Source organism: Physeter macrocephalus, chromosome 1 (assembly GCF_002837175.3).
Source record: "Physeter macrocephalus isolate SW-GA chromosome 1, ASM283717v5, whole genome shotgun sequence".
Taxonomy (NCBI): Eukaryota; Metazoa; Chordata; class Mammalia; order Artiodactyla; family Physeteridae; genus Physeter; species Physeter macrocephalus.
Genome location: NC_041214.2, coordinates 61,291,868 through 61,309,362, shown reverse-complemented (window position 1 = coordinate 61,309,362; position 17,495 = coordinate 61,291,868). Strand labels below are relative to the sequence as shown.

General features: G+C 38.0%; 2 protein-coding genes across 5 annotated transcripts in view; one reads left to right on the top strand and one right to left on the bottom strand.

The window, feature by feature from the left end:
• SERPINI1 (serpin family I member 1) overlaps window positions 1-11,689 on the bottom strand; it is a 77,255-nt gene extending 65,566 nt beyond the window's left edge. Inside the window, exon 1 of one of the 2 annotated variants that reach the window (XM_024124325.2) lies at window positions 11,591-11,689. The gene's annotated coding sequence lies outside the window, so the exon portion shown is untranslated. The remainder of the gene's footprint in view (window positions 1-11,590) is intronic. The other variant, XM_028482711.2, reaches the window with a different exon arrangement.
• Window positions 11,690-12,450: 761 nt separating this feature from the next.
• PDCD10 (programmed cell death 10) overlaps window positions 12,451-17,495 on the top strand; it is a 72,199-nt gene continuing 67,154 nt past the window's right edge. Inside the window, exon 1 of one of the 3 annotated variants that reach the window (XM_055083028.1) lies at window positions 12,451-12,601. The gene's annotated coding sequence lies outside the window, so the exon portion shown is untranslated. Of the gene's footprint in view, window positions 12,602-12,992; window positions 13,148-17,495 lie in introns of those variants that run through there. The other 2 variants (XM_024124332.3, XM_055083053.1) reach the window with 2 other exon arrangements.

Below are 17,495 nucleotides of genomic sequence, written 5' to 3'. Positions count from 1 at the left end.
TACTTTCTGAACTACTACAATTATTCATTCTCCTCTTATTGCTCAGACTCACAACTTTCTTAGCCATTTTTCCTTAGCCAACTCCCTTACCTCATCCCAGGGTTCACACACTGAAATGCCTACAGAGGCTGGGGTGGGGGGCGGGCATGGGCAAGGTAAATGGCCCCAACGAGCTCAATATAAGACAAGAGAGAATGGCGGTGACTGTGGAGAACTGGCATTTAAACAGACACACATGGGCTTCCCTGGTGGCGCAGTGGTTGAGAGTCCGCCTGCCGATGCAGGGGACACGGGTTCGTGCCCCGATCCGGGAAGATCCCACATGCCGCGGAGCGGCTGGGCCCGTGAGCCATGGCCACTGAGCCTGCGCGTCCGGAGCCTGTGCTCCGCAACGGGAGAGGCCACAACAGTGAGAAGCCCGCGTACCGCAAAACACGCACGCACGCACCTGTGGGCTGACTTCTGACTTGTTTTGTAATCCTTGGGCTAGAGCTAATAAGGGGACAAGAACTGTGGATTCCGTATCCCAAATCTTGAATCTACATCATCGTTGCTATCACCCCTGGGCCACTGTCATCACTTCTACTTCTTCCCAAGTCCACTTTTGTCCTTTCCTTATCCTTAACATCACATGTTTATTTACATGTTTCCCTTGAATCCAAATCTGACACCAAAGGCCATGTTTTCTTTTTCAGATTGTTTTATGTATTTTAATTCTATATGACCAGTACAAACAGATTCATGGCTATTAAAGCTTCAGTGTGGATTACATCTTTACCAATATAAATTATCCTTTTGACCAGACTAAAGCTTTTTACTTTGAATTCTGTCATCTTACAAATATGCCACCTACACTTTTAAATTTATTTTTGTCTATTATTGCACTGCCATCCTTTACTTTAACTGATATTATTTTGCTTAGCTTTGTCCCTAAAAAACTTAATAGTTTTTGTTTTCCACCCAGCATGGCAGATTCTACCTTTCAATAAGAGACTAAGACTATTGATAATCGCAATATGTTTGTTTAGCATTTTGTCATGCTTCTTATTCTTTTCTTTTTGCAGTGATCGCATTTTTTCCTTTTTTCTTAAATATAGTTTTTCTATGAATGTGAAGAATAAAACAACATTTACTGACTCCACAATCTGTAAAATAAGGCATGTGATATTCTTTCTTATATATCTCTCTCTATGTTTTTGAAGTGATCTGGGATATTGGACCCAGAATATTATTATTTTTTCTACCATAAGACACCTTATAAAAATTATTTTTAACATCTGAATTGTTTAAAAACAAAATAGGAACAACTTATTTAAATGTCATTTGTTTCATCATTTTATAGTTCCTTGAATTCAAACTTGAATTCTTGATTTTTGTTATTTGGGCAGCAAAGTATGCATTTTTTGTTGTTGTCATTGGCGGCGGTGGTGGTATGTGTATGTCTGCCCTTGTATGGCTGAGAAGATCATTCTTTTGTTCTTACGCATATTGAATGCTAGCTCAGCTGGAAAAGCAAGTTTGAATTGTAAACTTATTCCACTGCAATTCCATATACATTATTCCTTATGTCATTAAATGCCACAGAAGAGAAGTCTGATCACAAGCTTATATTTTCACTCCCTTTATTTTTTATCTGTTTGGAGTTCTTTAGGTTCTTTTTCCCCTTCATTTTAAAATTAAAAAAAAAACCAAAACACAACTTTACCAAAGTGTGGCTAGATTGCGGTTTCCATTAATTTTTCCTGGTGTTCTGAGGACAAAAGATATAAAATGAGAGTATTTCCTTTTATCTGCTAGTTCTGGGTTTATCTGGGTTCCTTATAATTCAATCTTCTATAACTCTTCTTTATGTTTCTTAAAATCATTTTATATTATATTCACTTACACTTTTTACAGGTTCACTTTTTTTTTTTTTTTTTTTTTTTCGGTACGCGGGCCTCTCGTTGTGGCCTCTTCCGTTGTGGAGCACAGGCTCCGGACGCGCAGGCTCAGCGTCCATGGCTCACAGGTCTAGCCGCTCCGCGGCATGTGGGATCTTCCCGGACTGGGATACGAACCCGTGTCCCCTGCATCGGCAGGCGGACTATCAACCACTGCGCCACCAGGGAAGCCCTACAGGTTCACTTTTAAAGTGTACGATTTAGTGGTTTTTGAAAGCTGTGCAATCACCACCGCTATCTAGTTCTAGAACATTTCACTCCAGAAAGAAACCCCATAACCATTAGCAGTCACTCCCCATTCCTGCTGTCCCTTAACACTAATCTACTTTTTGTCTTTATGGATTTGGCTACTCTGGATATTTTATATAAAATGAAATGTGGCCTGTTGTGTCTGACTTTCTTGTTTAGCATAATATTTTCAAGAGTCATCCATGTTGTAGCATCTATCAGTACTTCATTCCTTTCTATGGTTAAATAATATTCTATTGCATGGCTATACAACATTTTGTTTATACATTCATTTATTGATGGACGCTGGGCTGTTTCCATTTTGGGGCTATTATGAATAACACTGCTATGAACATTTGTGTACATGTTCTTGCATAGACCTATTTTTCTCCATAAGGCTTATGTCCTGATCTTAAGGAGAAATATTGTCTCTCACCATTAGGAAAGATGTTAGCTGTAGGTTTTTTGCAGATGTCCTTTATAAGTTGAGGAGGTTCCCTTCTAATCCTAGTTTGTTGAGTTTCATGTTTTCACCATGAAAATGTGTTGGATTTTATCAGATGATTTTCTGTATCTATTGAGATGATCATGTGTCTTTTGTTCTATTGATACGGTATATCAATAGATTTTCTGACTGATTTTCATGTTTAACCAACCTTGCATTCCTGGAATAGATCCCACTTGATCATGATATATAATTTTTATTTGTTGCCAGATTTGATACAAGGATTTTTGAGTCTATATTCAGAGTTTCTATTTCTTCTTGTTTTGATAGTTTGTGTTTTTGTATTAATTTGTCCATTTCACCTAGGTCAACTAATTTATTGCCATATAATTGTTCATAGTATTCCCTAATACTATCTTTTATTTTTGTAAGGCTAGTAGTGATGTCTCCTCTTTATTATATTCACTTTTAAATATCATTTTCCTCTAAGTTTTAATAAAGTATCTTAATTTCACTTTTAATTGACTGTCATGGCTTCCTACAATATTTAATATGCTATTCAGTCTTTATTAATTGTATTTTAAAGTCTGGGCTTTACTATTCAGTACATTTATGTTGTTTGGCTCTTACATCAATATCATTGTCCCTATACAATATTTTGTGCAACTCTTGAAAATTTCTTACAATAAGATGATACCCTTCCCAGTTTCTTGAACTTTTATTTTAGGGGTAGGGAGTACTTAAATTTAGAGATTCTAATCCCCATTTGAATTAAAAGTTATAGTTCACTTAAAATAATAAATCATAATAAAATAAAATCTAAAATTTAATAAAATAACATTTAATAAGCATATAACACACACCAGGTATTACAATGCACTGTATGTGAAATCTCCATATATCAGTATAAACATCCCTGGAGTCAAGTTACAGATTACAAAGCCAAATTTGAACCCAGTTTTGTATGACAACAGAAACCACGTTCTGAACCAGTGGTTGACAAACTTTTTTTTTAAAGGGCCAGATAGGAAATATTTTAAGTTTGTGGGCCACATGGGCTTTGCCACAGTGACTCAACTCCGCTGTTGTAGCAAGAAAGCAGTCTTAACAATATGTAAATGAATGCGCATAGCTGTGTTCTAAGAAATCTGATTTACAAAAAAAGGTAGTGTGCCATAAGCCATAGGTTGTGGTCCCCTGCTCTTACCAGCACACCACACTGGCCTACTTCCTTCTCAAAGCCTTCCCTGATTACCACATAGATCAATTTCTTCTGCTTCAATTTCTTCTGCTTCTGGACATCTACCATAGTAACTGTTGTAATACCATCATCCTAAATCATATATCCTTGTTTATATATATATGTCTTGTGACATATAACTATATTGACAAAAGCTTATGCCAAGGAGTATGTGATTTTATATATCGCAATATTTTGTTGTATCTCTCTGTAACACCCAACCCCATGCTACAGATTATAGTAGTTTAGAAATTTACATGAGTATCTCTGGAGAGTTTTGCCTCTATAAAGTCATTCATCTAAGTTCACATAATAGAAATGTAAAAACTGGACAATAAAGATGTTGATATGGAAATGCAGACAACTGCTGTATAGCCAAGGTTCTATGGTCAACATCTTTGATTATGAGTTTTAAGTAGAAAAAATATTTGTTTCCATTTTCTCAGTTTCAATTTTCTCAGACTTTCCTATCTCAAGGAATCCTAATTTATCAAAACTATAAGTCCGTGATGTATTATTCTAAGAATGAGTAATAATTTAGGTAGTAATCAAGGTATAGATGTTGATAATATTTTTCACATTTTAGAAATGGGTAATAACACCATTTTCCAGGATTAAAATTTTTTAGAATGAGTTCCCCTTTCTATGAAACAATGGCTTTTTGGCTCTTTTGGGCAGATAGCATTTGTTTTAAGATTTTTTTAATATTCAATTGTTTTTTCATTTACATTATACCCATATTTTTAATTCAGTCTATAAGAAGATACTTTGATACCTTGAGGCTCAAAGCAGATTTAAAACAGAATTGTCCTTTCAAGTGTTACTGAATACATCTGTAATGAAAAGTACAGGACAAGTATTATATGTGGTATGGGCTACAGGGTCTTTTAACTACAGATGCCGTCAGTCTCTGAGAAATGCCTTTGCCCAGAGACTTGAAATTTGGTAGTCACAGAAGTGAAAACTTGGTGTAAGAAGGTTAGAGTTTTCTAACCTGGAGAAAACAAACAAACAAATGAACAAACAGGAAACATAAACATCAGTCAGAATGAGAAGGAATACAATTTAAAGTTAGCATGGTTTTAATTATCAGACTATGGCTGAAGCTATTGACTGGTTACCCCCAAATCACACTCAAACCACTGTTCCCCTGCTTCATCCACCACCAAGGCCCAAAGTCCTTGATATCTCAACATCCCTTAAAAATAGGGACAGCTACATGCCATGAGCCAGTAAGTCCACAGTCGACATTTGCTAGAGGTCACTGGGAAAGCTTTTACTTCCTGATTAAAAGAGAAAGACTCAATAGGCACAAGCCTTTCCTCATTCTTCCTGCCCTGAACTAGAATACGATGTCTCGATCTGCAGAAGCATCCATCTTGCATCAGGCACAAGGTTTTGTGAGGACAACACCCTGACAACATTAAGCCTCTAAACAAAAAGGACACAACCGCTTTCCTCTAGACTTCTTGTCCTGGAAAAAATAAATCCCTATTATTTTATGTCACTGTACATAAAACTTGCAGCTGAAAGCATTTCTAATTGATACATACTTGAAAACTACTTTTTAAATTGTCAGTTACTTTTGGGCCACATAATGTGAGTAAAAATTGGCTTTTAAGATAACCTTGGACAATAGGATTTCTTTCTCTTTCAAAATGTTTAATTTCATGTTAATAATTATTAACTAAATCTGCTGTTATATTAAAAATGAATAGTTATTATTAGGTCTTCATAATTTTGTTATTGACATTTTATTTTTAAAAGAACAAATCAAAAACTTTGAAATACAGAAAAAGTTACTTTTCTGGCTTTGACTTAGTTAACGTGCCTTGTGCTCAATACCTCACAATATAATTTTTAAAAGTTCCCCGACTTAGCAAGGACCAAAATTATACCATTGTTACATAGTTGTCAGAATACTGGTATTGTACAAATTTCATCCAGTATTATATGTCAAATGATGTATGGTATAAATACAATTTAACCTGCCTTAGACATAGAACAAGAGATTTAGGATACTTTGTGAAGGTTTCTTAACTGGAAGCCTGAATGTATCTAAAAAACATTAATTGCTTCAATGATTTTAAATTGCTTTGTGAAGTACACAGCAATTAAATGCTCTGATAATTGATTTAAAGTCAAGTGAATGGCAAAAATTATACATCATAATACAGTATTTATAGCATACTACTAAAAGGTGAAAAAACAATAAAATTAACTCTTCAAGTTACATAGGATTAAAAGACCTCAAATAAAACTTAGGTTCAGAACAAAATTCAGGCTATCAAGAAAATGGCAGAAGCAACCCAATATGGACAAAATATCAAAAGTATCTTGGTGAGCTCTTTCGGGTCCATTCAAAAGAAGCTAAGACACTAAGGGGAAAATAGACTACAGGTTGACAGGTACTCACTAAATTGCTAGATTGTGCAATAGAAATCACTTTCTGACACTTGAGTTACTGTTACTGGGAACTTCGGTATATCTGGGAAAAACAATACACTTAGGCAAATGAGGTTATTAAATCCAAGTAAATTCCATCTGCCTATTCTTCTCACACTAAATTATGAGCTGTGCGCTCAGAAGGCTCCTAGGCTGAACCAGAAGGGGGCCTTGAAGCACTGGCTAGAGCTGGAGGTCTCATGCACACTTCATCAGCTATGCTGTACGGAAGGCCAGCACTGAGTACTGTCAATGCCAAATCTCAGAACTCATCTCTTCCCCATGCTGGCTCAAAGATGACAAATACCTGAATAATTTAGATTTAATAAGCCTGAATAAGGTCTCCCATTGTAACCATTTCACTGAAAACAGAACATTCAAGAGCAGTTAAGTTTTAGTTAAGATAAAGCCTCATGTTACGTTTATATACTTTTCTCTAAGTCTCTTTCTATGTGTCAAGAAAAAAAGTCATAAAGTGTGTGTACATACACAAAGTACGGAATGTTACTTAAAAGTACATCTTTAAGTCAGCAAGGTTCTAGAGACAAGGAGAGACCACACAAATTTCAAATGGCATTGACTTAATAAATTTATATTTAAAGTATACACACATGCAAGGTGGTAGTTAATAGCAATGTTTACTCCATTCAGAAATCCAACAAAATACAGTGATATTTATATTTAGCTCAATATACCTAAATTTAGCTCTGTTGTGGGCAGAGGGCTGAACTTAGTGCTAAAAGAAATGTTTAAAAAAATTCATTTTTCTAGGTGTACTTGTGAAAAATGTAAAATGATGCTTCTTTACAGGTTGTCAACTATAACTGTTACTGTTAAACTATTATGTGGGGCTTCCCTGGTGGCGCGGTGGTTGAGAGTCCGCCTGCCGATGCAGGGCACACGGGTTCGTGCCCAGGTCCGGGAGGATCCCACGTGCTGCGGAGCAGCTGGGCCCGTGAGCCATGGCCGCTGAGCCTGCGCGTCCGGAGCCTGTGCTCCGCAGGGAGAGGCCACAGCAGTGAGAGGCCCGCATACCACAAAAAACAAAAAACAAAAAAAAAACAAAACAAAAAAAAACTATTATGTGTAAGGCTCTCAAAGTAAATACCAAATGAAACTCAGTCTTAATTCTGCAGATACTAAGCATCTGGTGAAGAAGACAGGAACTCAGCTAACTCTATACAAGGCACTATGCTAAGCATTAAGAGTAACGCCAACAAACCATGAAGAAGATTAATCAAACATCAATTCTAAGCCAAAGTGTATCATCAGCATGCTAGTTAAGGCATATTAAAAAGCAAACAAATGATAGTTAAAATATCTGCTATTATTAAATTTACTACTAAAGAACTATCTACAGTTAACTAGAATTCTCCAGGTCTTATAATAATAAAAGAAAAATCACATTTGAATTCTAACATTAATCAGATTAATTTGTTTCTGGAATAAATGCCAAATTCCACATGTGCTTAAATACAATGAGTCTAACTCTTTTTTTTTAAAGAAATATTAGAAAAATGGAAGAGCAAATTCAATTTTTATAGAATAAAGTATGCTTTTACTAGATAAGCTTCTACAAAGGTATCTTACTTGAAATAAACAGTGGTGAGCCACAGGCTTCCTTGGCTGTAGAATGCAGACCTTGAGTACCACTGGTGGGAGAGCCCTTTTCCTTACCTATAATTGCCTGTCTCGGGAAGAATTTAGAAATGTTGGCACATGAAGTCGTAGGTAAGTCTTTGCAGCCCACATAGTCTGAATCAAATTGGGCTCAAGTAACACTTTTGCAAAGGCTAACCAGCCCAAGGACATTCTCAGAAGGCCTAATGTATAGTACTTATTCTGTGAGGGCAACTGACTCTCGTTTGTCAAAGTGCAAGATGTATCAATGCATACATTAAAGAAGTATTGGTCCCCACTTCTAATTCAGTAAGGTTATAGGGCAAGTTCTTTATGCTGAGCATTATATAAGGTGCTGAGAACAAATAGGAAATAGGAAAGAAGCATAGTCTCTAGGAACTAATAATTGTTACTTAAAACATACTGATCCAAACTTTGAGGACTAAATTCTGAAAACATTAGACATAAGATTGAAAATAAGACAGAAACAAATCTTTACCTTTGTGTAACAATCTTGCTCCCCAAAGCACTGTTTTACCTTAAGAGACGACTTTAAAGGGCAGCAGGGGCTGGGAGGGGAGGGTCCTGCTCATCTTTAGTGTCTGGTTCAAGTACCTTTGCTATTAAGGGGGAAAACCTCAGTTTTCACTTTTTAATATTATATCCAAATAATATTAAGTTTCACTTAGAAGTGAATGTATACATGCAGGATCCTTTTCACTTTGCTTCAGTAACCCATAATTATTCAAAACCTAATGAATTAATGTCAGTCTGACTCCAGTTAAAATGACAATGTAGGAAAGTACTGTCTCCCACTATGGGTATAAGCCTCTAGAAATTAATAACTGGGAAAACAGGTCATGAAATCACTTATAGGCATTCAACAAAAAAAAAAGATCAAATCTCTTTCATTCTTGCTAAGGGTATGTGTCTCAAACAGGCTTCTTCATATCTATGCCCCCTTGTACGCCACCTCTCCCTCACTGCCGCCCCCCAAAAACCATTTGATCTTGAACCTTTACGTCTTGCTCTTTTGTACTGCATGCATCAGTGAATCCTCCTGTTAGAAAGAGAAACCCATGCCACTCAATTATTTTTACTCAATAGGCTTAGAGTTAGATTTATAAATTTTTAAAAAATCCAAAGTATATTGTAATTTGAAATTAACCAAGTCTATCAGATAAAGAACACTAATTTCATGAGCATCTTCCACCTGAGAGACATTCTGCACTCCATTGATTTTCTTCTTTCTCATCACAAGCATACTCTGATAGCCATACGCAAAGAGTAAAAATCAAGCACAGAATAATATGCTTTTAACCTAGGTAGTACTTCACATAAAATTATAAACTGTCATATGATGAACATTTTCAACACCAGTAATGTACAAGAAGTCTTCAGATTATCTGCGATTTAATGTGAACACCAATTTAAAATGTGTCAAGAGTTCAAGGTAACAAATACTTAAGTGCCACATACTGCCAATGATTTTCTTCCTTATCAAAACATGGTTTTCTTACTCTCAAATGTTATAGGAAGCCAATCTCTTTCACTGACACAATAAAAAAGATCCATATCTTGGAAACAGGTGAAAAATCCAGTACTTTAATACCGCAGACTCATTCATTCCTAATGAGATTCTATCCTTTTCGATACTTCAAAGCAGAAGACCTATAAATAGTTGGGATTCAAAGTACATCTGAATTTCGACTGTTTTGGTATTTATTTTCTATCTCACTTACTTGATTATTAACTGATTCCCAATCAAGCCCTTTCAAAAAGATCTTCTGATAAAAGCCCTGAAAGAACTTCATTACCAGTATATTATTATTACATGGGGGAAACGACCCAGTGACAGCAAGTATTCAATTTCACAAAATGAATCAGTAGCAGAGCCTGAGAGAGAATCTGAGACTCTGATTCAGGATGATCTATTTAATCAGAAATAACAAGGGCAAACACAATCTTTTCGAAGCCTAACTAACTATACCCTAGTACCCATTTTTCCCCCTAAAATCATTTTCACAGGGTCATATCAGCTATGTGGATTAACAGACTCTCCTGTGATGTAGCAAAGATAAAATCCCATCCTTACCATGGCTGCTAAATTTAGTGGCTACTGTTGCTTTTTCTTTCTTCTAAGGTCTTTGCTGTTTCTAATACTTACCTGATCTACTTGAGGACAATCGAAAAGCAGCTGTTTTTCTAAGATCTGTCCCCCTATATATTCCTCTAGTGGGTGAAAGTATGGGAGGGAGTGTTGGAGTATATACATTGATAAGTCACTTAGGCTTATCAGTAGTAGCACTCAGTAGGATTGAACTTGAAGCTATGAAGAGAATTCTTTCTAGCCATTTCTTTTCAAAAAGGAATTTTGTGTGTATTACAGAAATAAAATCCCCAAATCATAAGTAAATCAGCAAACCATGAAAACAAAACAAAACAAACAAACAATATAAGGTAATTACTCCATTTTATTGACCCTAGTTCAAAAAAAAAAAAAAAAACACCCAGATTAAAGTATTCAGGCAGACTCTGAAATATACAACTGTCGCAAGGAAAGCATTTCAGAGCAAAATGTGTTGCAATATGCTACTATGATTAAAAGCCATGTAATCTGGAGAACCTCTGTGACAAAAAGAAAATGAACTAGGCAAATAGCTTTTCAGTTTTTTTCTTTAAAAAAAGGCTGTAATTTTGTCATAGTTACACAAAGGTAGATGCGACTTTCATCTTAGTATTAAAACATATTTTCACCTATTGGTGTTTAATTACACTCAAAGAAATCACACATGGTTTAATACTAAGAATAAACTATTATTTTATGACACTATTACATCTGTTAAGTCTGAGCCCATAATAACACATACTAAGGGAAATCATTTAGCATACACTATCTAAACAGAAAAGATCCTTGCACAGCTTTTCTTGTACTTTTGTTTTTCAAAATGTACAAATATTACTAGACACAAATGAGAGAATAAGGAGCAGCAGTGAAGTACACCATACGTTCCCACTGTAGGCTGAGTCCTAGTCTTTGTTCCGATAGTTTAAAGCCACTGGAAGGAAAGCGAAGTGTCTCTATTAAAAAACATTTTTACATTATTGCTGGCAAAAGTTATACTTCTGATAGGTTCAGTCATCGTGATTATTCCTGACTGTATTTCCTTCTTTAATCGAGATCTCTTTCAATTCTAGGAACCTGCAGTATAACCACCCTGGAAAACAAGTCGGTAGTAGGGCAATCTGATAAAACAACGTGAAGGATAGACAGTAAAGAAGAATGCTAAGTTATTTTCCTAGTGAAACAGTTCTGAAGTAATTCTCTATCTGTGACAAAATTTTTGTTTTTTACCAGCTACGCACCTATCTAAATATCATCCACCTTGTCCTCAATTAGCAGTTTCCTCAATATTAAAATTTCCCAGAATAGTTTTAATGGTACAACTCAAACCAAAAACACTAACCACGCCCTTTATACCCTGAGTCAAGCCACCTTTTGCTTTTCAATCCCCCGCAAACTCCAAAAACGTTCATCTTTCACCTAAAAGGGTTTGCACCAGTTCCCTAACCCGAGTCAGAGACTCTTTTTAGCTGTGCCTTGATAAAATTCCTATTGGAAGACGCTTTCTCCCGGGCCGAGGAGACGCCCAAAGAGGCACCCACGCTTACCTCCCACACACCTGCAACCCCTGGCGGGATGCTGGAGTAGAGGCTCCGAGGACTGCGCTCTTCTCCTGTCCCTGCTCTCCTCTCTCCCGGGAAACTACAGTCCAGGCTGCGCCTTCGGCTGCTACAGGGACCTAAGCTCCGCCTCCCCCTCCTCTAGTTGGCGAATTCGGCAGCTGTTGCTCCTCCCCCTGCTGTTCCGGCTGCTGCCCTGGCGGAAGGCGGCGGGAAGCTGCTGCCCTGGTACCTTCGCGTTCCCCGCACTTCTGCAGCTGCTCTGCCGCTTCCCTTCCCCGGGGACCCCTCTCCCTTCACTCAGTGGCCTGACACCTAGAGCAGCCTCCCGCCCCCTCCGGGCACCTCCGCGAGGAGCCCAGGCTCAGCCTATCCCTGCCCGAGCCGCAGGTCTCGCCGCTTGGTGTGCCTGGTGCTTGGCCGCTTTCGGGGAAACTGCTCCTCCAGCCAGGGTGCATCCTCATACCGCGCCCTCCCTCCACCCTGGCTATTCTCCCGCGGCTTCCTCTCCGCCCGCGGAGCTCGGCCGCCCCACGTTCCCCACTTGGAGTTCTCCCCCCGCCCTCCTTCCTTCCTCGGCTCCGCTAGCCCGCCCCCACAATGGGTGAGTTGCCTGCCGGGCCGACCCTGCATCCTGATTGGCGCAGGTGAGAGCTGACCCCTCCCTTCTTCTTCTTTCCGTGCACCCTCTCTCTTTTTCTCACCTCCTCCCGCACAGACAGGGAACTCTCTTACTATTGGCTAAAAGTGTTCCCACCCATCGCCTAAGGCTCCACCGCATGGCTTGACGGGAATTGTAGTCTTGCATGTGCAGGAATTGCCGACAACGCCAGCGAGTGGGACTACGAGTCCCCATAGGCCTCTGCGTGACTCCGGCTGGGCAGGATTCCGGACAACGCCTGGTTCCTCTCGGGTCCTTCCGGCGTCGCCGGAGTGAATTGATCTGGGAGTTGAAGAGGGCTCCAAAGGTGGCAAGTGAAGTCAGTGTCTCAGTTGCCGGTAAGGTGTGGCTGTTCTGTCCCAGTCACCGTAGTCCCGCGCGGAGCAGAAGAGCTCTGGGGTCACACGGGGGTCGTGGCTGAGGCACTCGGGCTTGGTTCTGGCAGGCGGAGCGGACGGGGCTGGGAACGGGGCCCTATGGGCGTAAGCGAGGTTACCCTACGCGAGTGGCGTAAAGCGGGTTTGTAAATGCCGCCTGCCCTGCTCGGGCCTGAACGCCTCCAGGAAGTCTCCTCTAGGTAGGGGCGGGAGGGGAAGGGCGAGGTTGGCCTCTGGTGCCCCCGGAGGAGGGAGAGGGCGGATGTGCCTGGGGTGGGGTCCTCTGAAGGTGTGGCTTGGGGCGGGGAGATGAGGCTGCTGTTTTCCCCCTGCTTTAGAAATAGGAGAGGGAAGGAGTGGAGGAAGGAAGGGGCGCTTAGAGTCTGCTTTTGAGGTGACTCGGGTTATGCCCTTTGAGGGAAGAGGAGAACTGTAGAAGAAAGAGTCAAATGTTGACAGAGACCTACGGATTCAGTACCAGTTTCATGCTGTGGTCCCTCTAAGGAGGTAATTTTGCCCTAAGTAGAAAAGCTTAACGCTATAAAGATGTAATTCCTAAGATGTATTTACTGTTTTACTGTTTACTGTTTTCAAAGAGCATTCACAGTTGGATGCTAATGAGGAAACTGAGGGGATAAATTACGTGACCAAGGTCACACACGTAGGGACAGATCGTCTGAATCTAATCTAGTTGTAATCCAGCTTCTGCGTCGGAGCTGCCGCACCAGAAAGGAGTAGGGAGTTTGTTTTTTTTTTTTGAAGAGGGTGGAGGAAGTTGCAAAGTAATGAATTTTAGGTATTTCTAAGAAGCCATCTGTGAGGTGAAGAGCTGGAGAGAAATTCCTCAGCAAAAGAAAAGCACGCACTGTAATCTGTTGGAAAAATAAGAAGAATCAGTTTCAACTTACCTATTTTTTCCTTTTATTAGAGGTATATTAAATGATGGACTGTGCTACCATTTTAAAGGGTAGTTGATGGGACAGGAGAAAGTCAGGTAATAATACAGCTCATCCCTACTGGTGAAAGATAATCCTTTCCCTTCCTACCTTAGTCTTTACTCTGTTTTTTTACTCAGCTGAGAACAATGGGATTAGGATTCTTTCACGAAACGTATTTTACACTTTTTCAAATAATACAACAGCAAGAGAGAGTTTATTTCTAGTGGTGCTTATTACTAGAAAAGATACGTTGCATTTCTTGGAGGTAGCATCACATTTTTGTTGATTTTTATTTACTTCCCCTCATTTTCTTGGCTCGTGTGTGTGTTGTGTGTGTGTGTAATTAATAACAGGCTCGTATATTTATTTTTCTTAGCATCATCTGAGTTTTAATTCATCCTTATTTTACATTAAAGAATGGAAAAATGGACATTTGTGTACAGGCTCGCTCGTATATTTATTTTTCTTAGCATCGAGTTTTAATTCATCCTTATTTTACATTAAAGAATGGAAAAATGGACATTTGTGTTTTATTTTGAGCAGAAAGCAGTGTGCTTGTTCAAGTCTTACCCATTGTTGTGACCAATTATAATTACAGTTCACATATATTATTATTAGACAGTTTTTTAGTAGAATTTTAGGAGTATGTTCATTGACATCAAGATCTCTTCCTGATAAGTTTATAGCTAAAAATCGGGTATCTACTGATAGCAGGTAATCAGTCATGGTTTACTGTTGTATAAGTTGACCATTTAAATATGCAGCATTTTGAATGTACTCTGAAATTATTAAAATTATCCACAGTGTGTTTAACTTTTGAATGCGAAAACACTTTATAGGATCAGAAATACTCTTACATTCCTCTTTGATTGAAACTAAGATGGTCTGGAAATTAATATGACTTAAAATGAAAGAGAGGTATGATACTATAGAATGAAGTAAAATAAAAAATAATTAGTACCATAAGTAAGTAATGCAGTAGACAAGGAAGGAAGACCGACTGAACAAATGGAAAATTATGTGGAGGTAACTGGCTCAGTGCTGTGTTAGAAGGGTGCGGTAGCTTAAATAGACCATAAACTGAATATAAGTCAGTTACGGTAAAGCAAGAATGTGAAAGTATTTTCTATATGGCCGTGTAGGCATTTGCTTTTTGTTGAAGTGAGAAATGAGTTCTTATTTTTGACATGCAGTTAGGAGGTTGTGGAGTGACTTTTGAACCAAAAGTCAGGAAAATTTGGAAAGTAGTAAAATTAATATAATGCACTTGTTTAGTAAGTGTTAGTTTTTGTCCTTGGTTCGATTCTACACCAACTGCTCTTCATCTCTGAGCTTCATTATAGTATTGATATTTCCCCAGTGGCGAATGGTGAGTAACTGAATGGTGGGATAATGTTTCTATTGTATTTATCATCTTTCAGTCACATGCTGGAGTACTGTGGTCATTTTGGAGCTCTGCACATTGTATAACTTAGGGCTCACAGAATGATGTGTACACTTGTATTTTTATAGTAGTTTGCAGTTCACCAATGTCCACATTTGTTGTCATTTTGGGTTTTGCAGGAGTCTCGTGTGAACTTTTGGACCTCATCTCTTATAGGGCTTAGGATGTGTCCCATATACATGATCTTTTTTTCTTTAAGGATGTAAGATCTGTAAGAACAGGACTGTTGTGTTATCATTGTGTTTCCCAGTAGGTAAAATAATTGAGTGCCTGTTTACAAAGAGAATAAAGAAGTTCAGATTGGTTAAGTGCAAGATCATGTAGCTAGTAACTGGTGAGACCAAGGCATAATCCAGGTCTTCTGACTATAGATATTTAATATTGTGGAATAAAGACTCAGTTCCCTTAGATTATTTATTTTGCATGAGAAAAAGACTTAAAATCATTTAAATATTCAAATACTGTTACCCTCCTACTCTGTTTAATGCTCACAGTTTCTCTTGTCTCCTATCTAGCTCTCCATCCTTAACCCCAGCCTTTCTCATTTACCGTGCTTTTCATTTACTACCTACTAAAGCTCTTTCCTGACCTTTGTACATGTTACATCCTCCTGCCTGGGCTGCTTCCCCTCCCCTTCCCAAGTCTGGCCCACTCCTAGTTAATTTTCAAGTCTCAGTTTAAATGTTATTTCTTAGGGGAACCTTCTCTGACCATTGACCCCTCCTTCCCCAAACTAGAGTAAGTTCCCACTATATCTTCACCATACTCTGTAATTCTTTGTAGCATCATCACAAGAGGAACTTAATTATTTGTGTTTATTTGGTAAATGTCTGTCTCCCTCACTAGATTGTAAGCTACCTGAGCAGGGCCCTCATTTGTCATGTGCCTTACCTCACTACTTATACAGTAGTGTCTGACACAAAGTTAACTACTCAGTAATTATTTGCTGAATTTATGAACAAATGTAAGTGCATTCATGCACAGTGCCTCCAGCACTCTACTAGGGGCAGAAATACAGAAATTAATAAAGGAGACATGTTCCCTGCCTTTGAATAAAAAGGAGTTATTTTCAGAAGTTTAATATAAATTGTAGAAAGATGTTTGTTCTTTCTCAGAGGTCTGTAAAATCAGGGTAGTTTTCTATGTGGACATGGCAAAGGAATCATTTTCTATTACAGCAAAATTTCTGTATAACAGCATTTTGGAGACCTTGTCACTATCCTGCTTTTGCAAGCAACATTCATTATAACAGAATACAGATGTGGAAGAAACTAACTTTCAGTGGATTCTGTTCTTCCCTAATGGTATCTCATTCTGTACTCAACAAAATTCATGCTTTTTCCTTTTTTCTTTGTTGTTTTGTTTCATTTTTTAACCACAGTATCTTCCTTTGAGTTTTTACCTTTAGTATCACCTGTCTTAGGCAAGGTGACTGTAAAATTGAGTAGTACTTATTTCAAAGGAGCTTATAGTTTGTGCTTCTTGAAAGTTTTCATATTTCAGTGAGTCTTACGGTAATATCTTATTTGCTTTAACCTAGATACTTATGAGAGTAAAAATATTATTTTCAAAACATGCAGAGTAAACTCAGGAAAAAATTGTGTCAGGTTTTGGTCCTGAAAACAAATTCTCTGATCTTTCACAGTAGTGTAATAATGGCATAGAATAAATTCAACAGCTCTGTGTTGCTGTAGCTTTTCCTGCTTTCATGAATTTACCAATTTACTCTTCCACAAGATATTGTCAAAAAGTGATTGCTGATATTTGGCTTTAAAACTTGGTAATGCTCCCAGTTTTTATTTTTAAATGTAAGTCTTTGATAAGTCCTAAATTTAATTTTTAAAAAGTAAGTCGCTATGTTGTTTGAATCTTGGATAAAAAATTCATATTGACCTAGCATACTAATATGTGAAAGATAAAACGGAAGTACTGCTTCTTATATCTTGTTGGGTTATTAAGGTTGATATGATTGGTAATGTATGCCTAGAATTTTAAGCTAATTCCACGATAAACAATTTTTTTGCCATAATATAAACTGCAGAAGTGATTTAGATGTTAAATAGTGTCATCGATGGTGTGTATTATTGCATTTGAAATGTTATAGAAAGTTGCAGTCTTATTATGTTTTAGCAGTCTGCGCGTGCGCACACACACACACACACACACACACACACAATGTAAAAAGTGAAAGCATCTTTATTGTAGCAGTGAGAAATAATTTATTGGCAAAAAGGTAAACAGTGTAGTTTGGTGGTCCATTTTCGTCTGTATGAAGATGAAGAATTCAGTTTTCTCATTTTAGCTACACAATTAATTGCATCTTGGATGTAATGTAATATTACAGTCTTATTTTTGAAGGTCACCCTTACATTTTTGGTATGTATAATCTTTTTTTTTTTTAACCACCCAAAAAGTGAAATAAATATTCAGTCTCACTCTGCAGTTGCCTAGAATCAGGTGTTGCTATTAAAAA